Source organism: Gorilla gorilla, chromosome 22 (genome assembly GCF_029281585.2).
Source record: "Gorilla gorilla gorilla isolate KB3781 chromosome 22, NHGRI_mGorGor1-v2.1_pri, whole genome shotgun sequence".
Taxonomy (NCBI): Eukaryota; Metazoa; Chordata; class Mammalia; order Primates; family Hominidae; genus Gorilla; species Gorilla gorilla.
In genome coordinates this window covers 45,683,573-45,696,786 of record NC_073246.2, presented here as the reverse complement: position 1 = coordinate 45,696,786, position 13,214 = coordinate 45,683,573, and the positions used below count along the sequence as shown (strand labels likewise).

The following is a 13,214-nucleotide window of genomic DNA, read 5'->3' as shown; positions in this document are numbered from 1 at the left end:
TCGCGCTGGACCAGGCCGCCGGGGAGGCCGGGGTTGCGGGGGGCGCACAGGACCCGGGCCCAGACCTCCTCCCGGCCCCGCGCCTTCCCAGGCCCCGCGCCCCGCGGAGCACGGCCGGCCCATCGCGGCGCGGGGCCCCGGGCGGCCCGAGGTCGGACGGCTGGGGCAGGGGCGACCTCCGGCGGCGGGAGGGCGACCTCGGGCGGCGGCGGGGCGTGGGGGAAGAGGGGGGCGGCCCGACCTCGGGTGGGGGCCTCGGTACTCACCTGCAGCCGCCGCCACCTGCTCGTCGCGCGGGCGTCCCCGGCGTCGCCTCCGCGGCCCCGCTCTGGCCGCTGCGCTCCTCGGCCCTGGGCCCGGCCCGGCCCTGCGTCGGGGCCTCAGCGAGTGCGGCGCCCGCCGCCCCCGGCCCCCATCCCGCCGCCCTCCGCCCTCCGCCCTCGGCCGCGCCGCCGCCGCCACTTCCTGTGCGCGGCGATCCCACAGTTCCGCCGGCGCGCGCGGGGCGGCCGAGGGACACGCTGGGGGGACACGGGGGAAGGACGCGGGGGGGCGACGCGGGGGGACGCGGAGGGGATACGGGGGGGGCACGGGGGGACACGCGCGCGGAGAGAGGTGTGGGCTGAGGGCGCCGGCGGGGCCGGGTGCGGAGCCTGCATGGGATCCGCTAACGCACGGGGCTGGGGCCCGGGTTGGGGGAGGGGGCGGGCGGGCCGGGACCGCGGGGGGCGCGGGGATCAGGGAGGTCGGGGCTGAACGGGGGGAGGTGGCGAAGGACCAGGCTGGGGTCCCGCGAGGGCTCCCAGGGACCGGGTCGGGGGCAGAGGGGGCCGGGGCGCGGGGTGGGGCCGGGAGGGGCCTCCGAGCTCTGCCTGGGCCCCGGCATCTCCCCTGCCGGGGTCTCCTGCGGGCGCCGGGGAAGTTTCGCGCGCGAGCTCCTCCCCTAGTCGGCCGGGGCTTAGGGTCGCCGTCAGGGGTCGCCGCGCGGCGGGCTCGGTGGGGACGGCCCTGCGAGCAGCGGCTCCGCGGAAGGATCGCGTTTCAGCCCACGTGCTGCGCCCTTGGACTTATTCATAGTTGGCACCCGGCTGGCAACACTGTATCGACACTTGACCGTGGCGGGGGTGGGGGTCGCCCCGGAGCTGCCCTGCGAACCCCCGCGGGCGCTGACGCCGTCCCCTCCAGACCGCGGAGCCCTCTCAGCCCCAGGACAGCAGCTCCTGTTCCCCCCTCCCTTGCACCTGGCCGGCGGCCGATCCCAGAACCTGCGGAGGCCGCGCAGGTGCCGCTGTCAGGGCAGGGCCCGCTGCGGGCTCCGCCTCCTGCTCCCGGTACCTTGTGTGACCTGGCGCCTGCTCAGGTCCTCAGGCCCCGGCTGGACTTGCTGAGCTTGGGTGGGCTTCATTCATTTGAAAACCATTTAAAATACCAAGTGCTGGTACTGTCTACTGTGCCCCTTTTTTTCCTTTTTTATTTATTTATTTTTTTATTATTGAGACAGGGTCTTGCTCTGTCGCCCACCCTGGAGTGCAGTGGTACAATCATAGCTCACTGAAGCCGTGAACTCCAGGGCTCAAGTGATCCTCCCGCCTCAGCCTCCCAAGTAGCTGGGACCACAGGCACACACCACCATGTCTGGCTAATTAAAAAAAAATTTTTTTTGTAGAAATGGGGCCTCACGGTGTTGCCCAGGCTGATCTCGAACTCCTGAGCTCAAGTATTCTCCCACCTCCTCCTCCCAAAGTGCTGGGATTACAAGTATGAGCCCCCGCACCCAGCCTGCACCTCCCTTTAAGCCTCCTCAAATTATTTCAGAAAATACTTAGACTAAAATAAAATGAAAGTACCGTGCGCCTGTCCTACTCACAGTTCCCTTATTCTTGAAAAAGGAGTTAAGATTTGCAAAGCTCGTGGAATTCACCATTTGTAAAACCTCTCACCCCTCATGTCACTTTGGGTAATCTGTGCCACAGATAAATTCCCACAGGCACCGCGGGATGTGTGGATACAGGGATGTGCTGACTTACAGCTCTACCCATAATCACAGGAAGCCTGAGAACAACCAGACACTTGGTTAAACTCTAGAACATTCATTTAGCATTTTTAATTTAAAACATTTTTCTAAAGTTGTGATGTGATAATTCTGTGTACACAGATAGGATATAGTCTCCAAGATCTGTTAAATTAAAAAATAAAAATAGTGCAGAGCAGTGAATATACAATGATGTGGCTTTATTTAAAACAAACAAACAAAAAATGGCCGGGCGCGGTGGCTCACACCTGTCTGTAATCCCAGCACTTTGGGAGGCTGAGGCGGGTGGATCACGAGGTCAGGAGTTCAAGACTAGACTGGCCAAGATGGTGAAACCCCGTATCTACTAAAAATACAAAAAAAAAATTAGCCTGGCGTGGTGACAGGTGCCTGTAATCCCAGCTACTCGGGAGGCTGAGGCAGAGAACTGCTTGAACCTGGGAGGCAGAGGTTGCAGTGAGTCAAGATTGTGCCACTGCACTCCAGCCTAGGCAACAGAGTGAGACTCTATCTCAAAAAAAAAAAAAAAAAATGACCAGATGCAGTGGCTCACACCTGTAATCCCAGCACTTTGGGAGGCCAAGGCGGGTGGATCACTTGAGGTCGGGGGTTCCAGACCAGCCATGGTGAAACTCCACCTCTGCTAAAACAAGATACAAAAATTAGCTGGGCGTGGTGGTGCTCTCTTGTAATCCTAGTTACTCAGAAGGCTGAGACAGAAGGATTGCTTGAACCCGGGAGGCAGAGGTTGCAGTGAGCTGAGATCTAGCCATTGCACTCTGGCATGGGCGACAGAGCAAGACTCTGTCTCAAAACAAACAAACAAATGAAAAAAAAAAACAGAAAACAACATAGGCAGATACAAGTCCAGAAGGCTCTGCGTAGATATGATACTGAATGGGCAAGGGTAAATAAATTTTATTACAATAAAATTTCTCTGTATGTTAGGTAGTAATGTTTAGATTTATCATAAGCACACATTTTATAATTTATAAATTTTATAATTTATTATTATTATTAGAAAAAGGGTGTCCCCCTGTCAGCCAGGCTAGGAGTACAGTGGTATGATCATAGCTCACTGCAGGATCCCTGAAGGGATCCTCCCACCTCAGCCTCTCAAATGGCTGGGGCTATAAGCATGCACCACCACGCCCAGCTATTTATTTATTTATTATTTATTTAGTAAAGATGGGGTCTCACTCTGTTACCCAGGCTGCTCTCAGACTCCTGGCTTCAACAATCCTCCCACCTTGGCCTCCCAAAATGCCAGGATTAGAGGCATGAGCCGCCCAGCTCTGCATACTTATTAAAAATGAATTATGATGTACCTCTTCATTTAAACATTGGATGGCTCCTTCAGCCTCACTTTGAGCTTTTAGATCAGCCCCAAATATTATGTTTGTCTCAATGGTGTAAAACTCCACTGACAGACCAGCCTGGGCAACAAAATTAAAATTAGCTGGGTGTGGTCCAGCACACCTGTAGTCTCAGCTACTCAGGAGGCTTAGGTGGGAGTCCAGGCTGCAGTGAGCCGTGAACGTGCCCCCTGCACTCCAGCCTGGATGACAGAGACAGACCCTTTCTTCATTAGAATCTGTGATCACTGAGACCTGAGCCGAGCCCCTGGAGAGCCACAGGTGCGCAGACACTCAGAGAAGCATTTGAAGGGAGCTGGAAGTCAGCCACCCACCCTCAACTGTTTACAGGGTTCCAGCATGCAGGTGCTCAGATTGGCAGGAAACGTCATCGCTAACCTTTGTTGAGCCCTTGTTACGTGTGTAGATTAGTTCATTAACCAAAACCAGACCACAAGGTAGAGACGACTGACACCCCATTTTACCTTTAAGGAAACTGAGGCATAACAAACCTCCCTACCTTATCCACCAGCACACGGGGCAGCAGAGGCAGGCAGCCCGGCTCTAGGCCCTGATGCAGCCACAGCGCAGCAGCTTCTCCTGACCCGGTAATGGGGTTGGTTATTAAGAAAGAGACTCGTGGTGAGCCAAGAGCATGCCATTGCACTCCTGCCTGGGCAACAGAGTGAGACCGGATCTCAAAAAAAAAAAAAAAAGAGAGAGACTCAGATCCTCAGCCTCCTCAATGAAAAACTGGGGGCAAAGGGAGATTCTGACCTGGAGTAGTATTTGTCCAGAGAGGGGATTTTTGCTAGGAATGAAAAGAGGAAAAGTAGTTTTTTTGTTTATTTGTTTGTTTGAGACAGAGACTTGCTCTGTCGCCCAGGCTGGAGTGCAGTGGCACGATCTTGGCTCACTGCAGCCTCCGCCTCCTGGGCTCCAGCAATTCTCCTGCCTCATTCAGCCTCCGGAGTAGCTGGGATTACAGGCACCGCCACCATGCCTGGCTAATCTTTGTATTTTTAGTAGTGATGGGGTTTCACCATGTTGGCCAGGCTGGTCTCGAACTCCTGACGTCAAGTGATCCACCCACCTCGGCCTCCCAGAGTGCTGAGATTCCAGGTGTGAGCCACGTGCCCAGCCTTTTTGGTATTTGTTGTCCACGGTGCATATGAGCCAGGCCCTGGGAAAGGGGCTCCCTCTTCATTATTCGCTCTAATACTCAGCCTGAACTTGCCGACATCTGGCCTCACAGATAAGCAAACTGAGCCAGAGAGGTGATCCCAGGGCCAAATGGCAGATTGCTGCCCACCTCCACACCCAGAAGGAGGCTTTCCAGTTCTGAGGGGGCCTCATTGGACAACTTGCCCATCCAGCCCTGCCCAAGGCCCAGGGGGCCCAGTCTGGCTCAAGGTAGGTCAGGGGAGAGGACAGGCAGCGGCTGGCAGTAGGGAGAGCCCTGGAGCAGGGGGGGCTGGACGCTGAGTCGCGCGACTGCCAGGGGAGCTGAGAGCCAAGGCTCAGCGCCAGCCTGTGACCTTATACAAGGACGTTACCCATTTGGTCTTAGTTTATTTTTTTGTAAAATGAGGAGGTTCCCACCCAGATTTCCCTGATCTCCAAGAGGATGCTGGGAGAGCCAGGGGCCCTCGGGGTAACTTCGGCATTCTTAAAAGCCCAAAGACAACTCTATATTTATCTCAGATGTAAAAGTTTACCAAAACGAAAGATAATAACTTTGCTGTAAATACACGAACTCCAGCGTGTGGATACTAATCTCTACTGGATGGACGTTAACTATTTTTGGCTAATAGGTAATAGGAAAACAATGCAAACAAAAGCTTTTTTTCCTAGGAGACACATTATTTTTTAAACATAGACTTCCACAGAGGCAAAAATTATAAACAAGATCTTTCACAGCAAAGAGATTAGAAACCCTGGGTGCACTAAGACCTCGCCCCTGGAAATGATTCTTGAGAAACTGAGTTCAGTCTGGAGGCGCTGAGTCCGGTGAGATTGTTGCCATCTGTCAGAGGCTTTTGAACCAGAGCGACTCCATCTTGAACAGGGGCTGAGTAAAAGGCTGAGATCTGCTGGGCTGCATTCCCAGACAGGTAAGGCATTCTAAGTCACAGGATGAGCTAGGAGGTTGGCACAAGATACAGGTCATAAAGACCTTACTGATAAAACAGCTTGCAGCGAAGAAACTGGATAAAACCCACCAAAACCAAGATGTCCACAAGAGTGACCTCTGACCGTCCTCACTGCTACACTCCCACCAGCAGCATGACAAGTTTACAAATGCCATGGCAACGTCAGGAAGTTACCCTATATGGTCTAAAAAAGGGAGGCATGAATACTCCACCCCTTGTTTAGCATATCATCAAGAATAACCATAAAAATGGGCGACCAGCAGTCCTGGGGCTGCTCTGTCTATGGAGTAAGCCATTCTTAATTCCTTTATTTTCCTAATAAACTGCTTTCACTTTACGGACTCACCCTGAATTATATTTCTTGTGCAAGATCCAAGAACCCCCTCTTGGCGTCTAGATCCGGACCCGTTTCCTGTAACACATCCATCCCCCATCCCAGGGGTCAGCAGAGAGTAGAGAGCGACTCCCAGAGGAGCCTGGCCTCATCAGCCTGGAGGTCAAAGTCAAGGTCACAAGAGCAGGCCAAAGCCAGCAGGTGGGGAAGTGTCTGCACAGAGTAGCAGCCCTGGGTGTGAGTCCAGACCCCATCTCCTCCTGCAAAGTGGGGCGACAGTAACCACACTGTGAAGTGGTCACATGGTAGACCGCAGGCCTGCAAAGCCCAGCGCAGGGCCTGGGCAGGTGAGAGCTGGGAGCTGTGGTCCACGCTTCGCACCCTCTCAGCGAGTGTCAGAGTCTGAGGGGCTCCAAGGTCCTGGCTGAGGGAGGAGCAGAGACAGAGAGAGACCAAGTGGAGGCTGCGGGGGTGCAGGCCGAGGCTGCCCTCTTCAGGCACCCCAGCCAGTCCGAGCAGGCGGGGTGTGTGGCCCCATGCTCCTGGCCACCAGCCTTTGCTCGGGGCCTGGGTCTGAGGCGCACCTGCCAGTCCCACTCCCCTCTGGAGTCTTTCGCAGAGGTTACGACACCCCGCATGCCCCGTGCACCTAAACCCCACTGAGTGTCCACCGCCTGGAGGCCTGTGTGACTCAGGGGCCTGCAAAGAAGACCTCAGCCTCCCGCTTGCTTAGAAATGCGGCTTGGACCAGAGCCCCTCCCGGGGCCCACACCCTACTCTGCAGGCAAGGGCAGGCACCTGTGCCCCTGTTTCCCAACCGAAGACCCATCCACGGATCCCTTAAATTCACTAAAGCCTCCTCATGAAGGCAGGAGCCACTGTCCCAAGCAGGCTCCTGTCACAGGGAAGGGGACAGACCCACTTCAACTCCTTAGCCATGCATTTCCCCCTCAGAAAACACAGGGAAATGCCATCTCTCAAAGGAAGGCCTCTTCCTCCCAGACGCCTGCACACCAGGACACACGCCATGTGCACGCGAGCAAGCAAAAACTTTAGTTTTTCTCTTTTACACAAACATTTTTTCAAATTGTACTCTGGGGCAAAAAACAAACAAACAAACAAAACATACCTACGGTTTCTAAAAATTAACAGCCAGGCCATGGTGGCTCACTCCTGTAATCCCAGCACTTTGGGAGGCCGAGGTGGGCGGATCACCTGAGGTCAGGAGTTCAAGACCAGCCTGGCCAAAATGGTGAAACCCCGTCTCAACTGGAAGTACAAAATTAGCCAGACGTGGTGGCTGGCACCTGTAATCCCAGCTACTCGGGAGGCTGAGGCAGGAGAATTGCTTGAACCCAGGAGGCTGAGGTTTCAGTGAGCCGAGTGCACCACTGCACTCCAGCCTGGGCGACAGAGCTAGACTCTGTCTCGGAAAAAAAAAAAAATTCACCTGTTCAAATTTGGAGTTTGTTTTGAGACAGGGTCTTGTTCTGTCACTCAGGCTAGAGTGCAGTGGTGTGATCATGGCTCACTGCAGCCTCGACCTCCTGGGCTCAAGTGATCTTCCCACCTCAGCCTCCCCAGTAGCTAAGACTACAGTTGCGAGCCACCGTGCTTGGCTAAGTTTTCTTTTTTTCGGTAGAGACAGGGTCTCACTATGTTGGTAGGCTGCTCTTGAATTCCTGGGCTCAAGTGATCCTCCCACTTTAGCTTCCCAACAGATTTGTTTGTTTGTTTGTTTGTTTTGCTTGTTTGTTTGTTTTGAGACAGAGTTTTGCTCTTGTCGCCCAGGCTGGAGTGCAATGGTGTGAGTCAGCTCACTACACTACAACCTCTGCCTCCCAGATTCAAGCGATTCTCCTGCCTCAGCCTCCTGAGTAGCTAGGATTACAGGAGTGTGTCATCACCCCCAGCTAATATTGTGTTTTTAGTAGAGACGGGGTTTCACCATGTTGGCCATACTGATCTTGAACTCCCGACCTCAGGTGATCTGCCCACCTCAGCCTCCCAAAGTGCTGGGATTACAGGCATGAGCCACCACACCCGACAGATTTGTTTATTTTTGAGATAGAGTTTTGCTCGTCACCCACATTGGAGTGCAGTGGCATGATCTCGGCTCACTGCAATCTCCACCTCCCGGGTTCAAGCGATTCTCCTGCCTTGGCCTCCCAAGTAGCTGGGATTATAGGTGCGTGCCATCACACCCAGCTAATTTTTGTTTTTTTAGTAGAGATGGGGTTTCACCATGTTGGCCAGGCTGGTCTCGAACTCTTGACCTCAGGTGATCCACCCACCTTAGCCTCCCAAAGTGCTGGGATTACAGGCGTGAGCCACCACACCCGACAGGTTTGTTTGTTGTTGTTGTTGTTGTTTATTTGTTTCTTTTTTTCTTTCTTTTTGAGACAGAATTTTGCTCTTGTCACCCACGCTGGAGTGCAGTAGCACAATCTTGGCTCACTGCAACCTCCGCCTCCTGGGTTCAAGTGATTCTCCTGCCTCAGCCTCCCAAGTAGCTGGGATTACAGGCACCTGCCATCACGCCCGGCTAATTTTTGTATTTTTAGGAGAGATGGGGTTTCACCATGTTAGCGAGGATGGTCTCGATCTCCTGACCTCAGGTGATCCACCCGCCTCAGCCTCCCACAGTGCTGGGATTACAGGTGTGAGCCACCGCGCCCGGCAATTTGGTATTTTAAATGCATGCAGGAGAACCCAACAGCTCACAGATCCAATATACCACCTAAATCCCGAGAAATAGGGAAAGGAGCGGCTCAAGTACTGATGCCGGCGGGGCCAAGGAAGTCTTCCAGAGAAAGGCCCAGTGAGTTAGCACAGAAGGGAGTTTTCTCAGGCTATTCAGTGTCTTAGGCAGGGCGATTTAGGCATAGACATAGACCATGATTATAAAATATTTCACTGAGCCGGCCGGGTGCGGTGGTTCATGCCTGTAATCCCAGCACTTTGGGAGGCCGAGGCGGGCAGATCATGAGGTCAGGAGATCGAGACCATCCTGGCTAACATGGTGAAACCCCGTCTCTACTAAAAATACAAAAAAACTAGCTGGGCGTGGTAGCAGGCGCCTGTAGTCCCAGCTACTCGGGAGGCTGAGGCAGGAGAATGGCATGAACCCGGGAGGTGGAGCTTGCAGTGAACTGAGATTGTGCCACTGCACTCCAGCCTGGGCAACAGAGTGAGAGTCCGTCTCAGAAAAAAAAAAAAAAAATATATATATATATATATATATATATATATATATATATATATATATATATATATTTCACTGAGCCATTACTACAGGGAAAGTTCCTGTAGAGCTGAGCGGTCAAGACGTGTGACTTCACCAAGGACCAGCACAGAGCTCAAGGCTGCCTTCCGGCTGTTTGACTGAACAGGTGACGGCAAGGTCCTTCCAGCCCCTGTGGGGACATGATGAGGGCCCTGGGCCAGAACCCCACCAATGCCATGGCGCTCGAGGTCCTGGGGAACCCCAAGAGTGATGAGATGAACGTGAAGGTGCTGGACTTTGAGCACTTCCTGCCCCTGCTGCAGACAGACAGTGGCAGGGAACAGGGACCAGGGCACCTAAGAGGATTATGTGGAAAGACTTCAGGTGTTTGACAAGGAAGAGAATGGCACCGTCATGAGCGCGGAAATCCAGCATGTTCTTGTCTCACTGGGTGAGGAGATGACAGAGAGAGGAGGAGAGATGCTGGTGGCAGGGCATGAGGACAGCAGTGGTTGCATTGACTCTGAAGTGCTTGTCCGCAGGCTGCTGAATGGCTGAGGGTCTTGCCAGCCTCCCCAGAGCCCAGGCCTTTCCCTGGGTGACATTTCGTATCTAGCCTGAGGCTCCCTAGGGCCTCTGGTTGCAGCACCTTTCCCATCTTGTCTCTCTTGCATGATGTTTGCCATCAGCATTCACCATATAAACTTGCTCTCTCTGTACCCCTCCCACCCAAAAAAATTTCAAGGCTGGGCACAGTGGCTCACGCCTGTAATCCCAGTAATCCCCGCTGAGGCGGGTGGATCATTTGAGGTCAGGAGTTCAAGACCAGCCTGGCCAACATGGTGAAACCCCATCTCTACAAAAATACAAAAATTAGCCGGGCGTGATGGTGGGTGCTTGAAATCCCAGCTACTCAGGAGGCTGAAGTGGGAGAATCACTTGAAACCAGGAGGTAGAGGTTGCAATGAGATGAGATTGCGCCACTGCACTGCAGCCTGGGTGACAGCGCGAGACTCTGTCAAAAAAAAAAAAAAATTTTGAAACTCAAGCAACAGAAGAGTTAGTTCTGGGAGAAAAGTGAGCGTTAGATAAGGGCACTCAGACCACACCTCTCCTGCCTGGGGCCACCACGGAGGAAGGCACCACACAGGCCGCTAAACACAAGCCTAGTGTCACTTCTTGGAAACACTAGAGGAGGTACTTCAGGGCCTCTCCCTCAGTTTCAGTTCTCATCTGGTTAATTTCCTAACGTCCCTGGTCCTGTCATTACACTAAAAAATAAGCCCATCCTTTAGTGTCGGGACAGGCCACAGACTGAACTTGGTCTCGTAAAATCAATGTGTTTTTGTTCCTCTTTTTTGCCGGAGCTGGAAGGGCTCAGTCCCTGGTGCCCCCTGAGCGCGGTGCAGTGAGGGGCGGGAGGCATGGGTTCTCTGCCACCACAAGCCCCCTCTGCCTCCGGACACGGCTCCGTGGGGAAGGGTGGCCACGCTGGAGGAGTCTGTGCGCCTCGTGGGGAGGGGTGGCTATGCTGGAGGAGTCTGTGCGTGTGTCAGCGCTGTGGGGGTTCTGTTGGGGGCACATTGTCTTGTTCAGAGCCTCTGCTTCCTGCGTGGTCAAAAGCGGTGGTGGGCGCTGACCAGCTGGCCTCATAGGTCTCCACGAGGATCAGGTGAATTTGCACTAGGGGAAAGCCACTGACGGGTTTCTCTGAAATTCTGTCCCTGAGTCTGTCCTTTACAAATCCACCTCCTCGGGGGCCTTTCCCCGACAGGGCTGTACCTGGCAACCCCACCCGGGCCCTGATACAGGAGCCCTGCCCTGCCTTGGCCCTTCTGTGCACCCAGCCTGAGCAGCACCCGTCTCCTGGAAGCTCCACAATGGGGGTGCTGTCTGCCAGGACACAGAGCAAACTTCTGACAGCAGGGAGACTGCAGCCCCTTGCTCGTGTGGTGGCCTCCGGCAGTAGGGGCCGCAAAGACAAGCGTTTTCTCAGCCTTGCTGATGTGCTGGATTTGCTTCCTGGGCTGCTGTGCACAGCACACAGGCTGCAGGGCCTCGGCCACAGACACGCATCCTCTCACATCCTGGGGGCTGAACATCCAAGATCAAGGCGTCGGCAGGGCTGGTTCCTCTGAGGCCTCTCCTTGGCATGCAGACGCCGACTCCTCCCTGTATCCCCACAGGGCTGTCCCTCTGTGTGTGTGTCTGTCCTCATCTGCTCTTCTTACAAGGACACCGGTCCAATCAGGGCCCACCCTAGAGACCTCATTTTACTCTAATCACCTCTGTGAGGACCTCATCTCCAACGCAGTCCCCTTCTGCAGTGCTGGGGGTTGGGGCTTTGACACGTGAATCCGGGGGGAGGCACGCCCACCTGAACGCTCAGCCCATAACAAGTGCAGTCTCTCTTTTCCTCGCTGTGTTTCTGCAATACATATGAATGACTTATGTAACGCTGAAAAGCTGCAAAGCTGCCAAGCTGCCAGGAGCAAGTCCCCCATCTGGAGCCACCTGGCCTGCGTGGAGAGACGGAGGTGCTGACTGGCCGGATCGATGAGGTTCACAGCTCGCTTGCTTCTCTGTTGGTTGCAGCTGGGACTCACAGGTTCATGCCACCTCTTGGGAAGAGAATTTGGAATCTGGTAGGAAAGAGAAGACAAGAGCACGAGGGAGAACGTTGTGAGATGCAGGAGTGTTTCTCTGGGGCGGTTCATAGGATCACCTTCAGGAGGAAGCTCCCCAGCCCTTCACCAACCCAGCCAATCAGAATCAGGGCAAAGCACCATCATCACCATCGTGGTTGTCATGACAAAGCCCCCGTTCATTGCATGCTATACCTGTGTAGCAGAAGCACCTTCCGAGACTAACTTGCCTGAGGTCACACAGCTGCAGGGAGTAAAACCTCAGTCCCTTTAGCTGGAGAGCTTCTTTGCTCAACCCCTCGTAAATAATTGGAACAAAATAGGAGGGGCAGGCCTGATGTGGTGGCTCACACCTGTAATCCCAGCACTTTGGGAGGCAGAGGCGGGAGGATTGTGTGAGTCCAGGAATTCGAAACCACCCTGGGTAACATGGCGAGATCCTGTTTCTACAAAAAATAGAAACATTAGCCAGGCATGGTAGCATGAACCTATAGTCCCAGCTACCTGGGAGGCTGAGGTGGGAGAACCACTTCAGCCTGGGGAGGCTGAGGCTGCAGCAAGCCATGATGGTACCGCTGCACTCCAACCTGGGTGACAGAGTGAGACCCTGTCTCACAAAAAAATAAAATTAAAATTAAAATAGGCCAGGCGTGGTGGCTCACGCCTGTAATCCCAGCACTTTGGGAGGCCGAGGCGGGCAGATCACCAGAGGTTGGGAGCTCGAGACCAGCCTGGCCAACATGAAGAAACCCCGTCTCTATTAAAAATACAAAATTAGCTGGACATGGTGGCACATACCTGTAATCCCAGCTACTTGGGAGGCTGAGGCAGGAGAATCACTTGAATCCAGGAGTCGGAGGTTGCAGTGAGCTGAGATTGCACCATTGCACTCCAGCCTGGGCAACAAGAGCGAAACTCCTCAAAAAAAAAAATTAAATTAAAATTAAATAGGAGAGGCAGCTCATCCTTCCCCCCCCTCCCCAAGTTGAAGCTGTCAGGGACCGTTGCTTACACAGAGACTGTGAGCAGAGAGCTGCTTGGGAGGGAATAGGAGTGGAAGTCCCCGGCAGGTAGGAGGTCCCCCTGGATGATCTCGAAGCTCCTCCTTGCCTCACGGTTCCAGATGTACTGATTCCTGGTCTGCAAACGGATGCTTTCCCGTCTCTTTGGAAGCCTCTGACTCCATCCGCAGCCCCCTTCCTGCAATGGCCAGGTCCCTGCCAGGTCACCCAGCTTCCCAGCCTTGTTTGACCTCAGAATCAGAATTGACAGCAGAGTTGTCGTGAGGATAAAATGAGATACAAATATGAAGCACCTGTCACTGTCACTGCGGAGGGAACTGGGCACCTATCACTGTGACTGTGGGGGGGCCTGGGCACCTATCACTGTGACTGCGGAGGGACCTGGCACCTATCACTATGACTGCGGAAGGGCCTGGGCACCTATCACTGTGACTGGGAGGGACCTAG

The 13,214-nt window shown here is 54.3% G+C and overlaps 1 protein-coding gene across 2 annotated transcripts in view; it reads right to left on the bottom strand.

Annotated features, from left to right (window-relative positions):
• Nucleotides 1-464, bottom strand: part of AGPAT3 (1-acylglycerol-3-phosphate O-acyltransferase 3) — a 121,716-nt gene extending 121,252 nt beyond the window's left edge. For both annotated transcript variants that reach the window (XM_031005127.3, XM_019017773.4), the window contains exon 1: nt 267-464. The gene's annotated coding sequence lies outside the window, so the exon portion shown is untranslated. The remainder of the gene's footprint in view (nt 1-266) is intronic.
• Between the last annotated feature and the right edge of the window lie 12,750 nt (nt 465-13,214).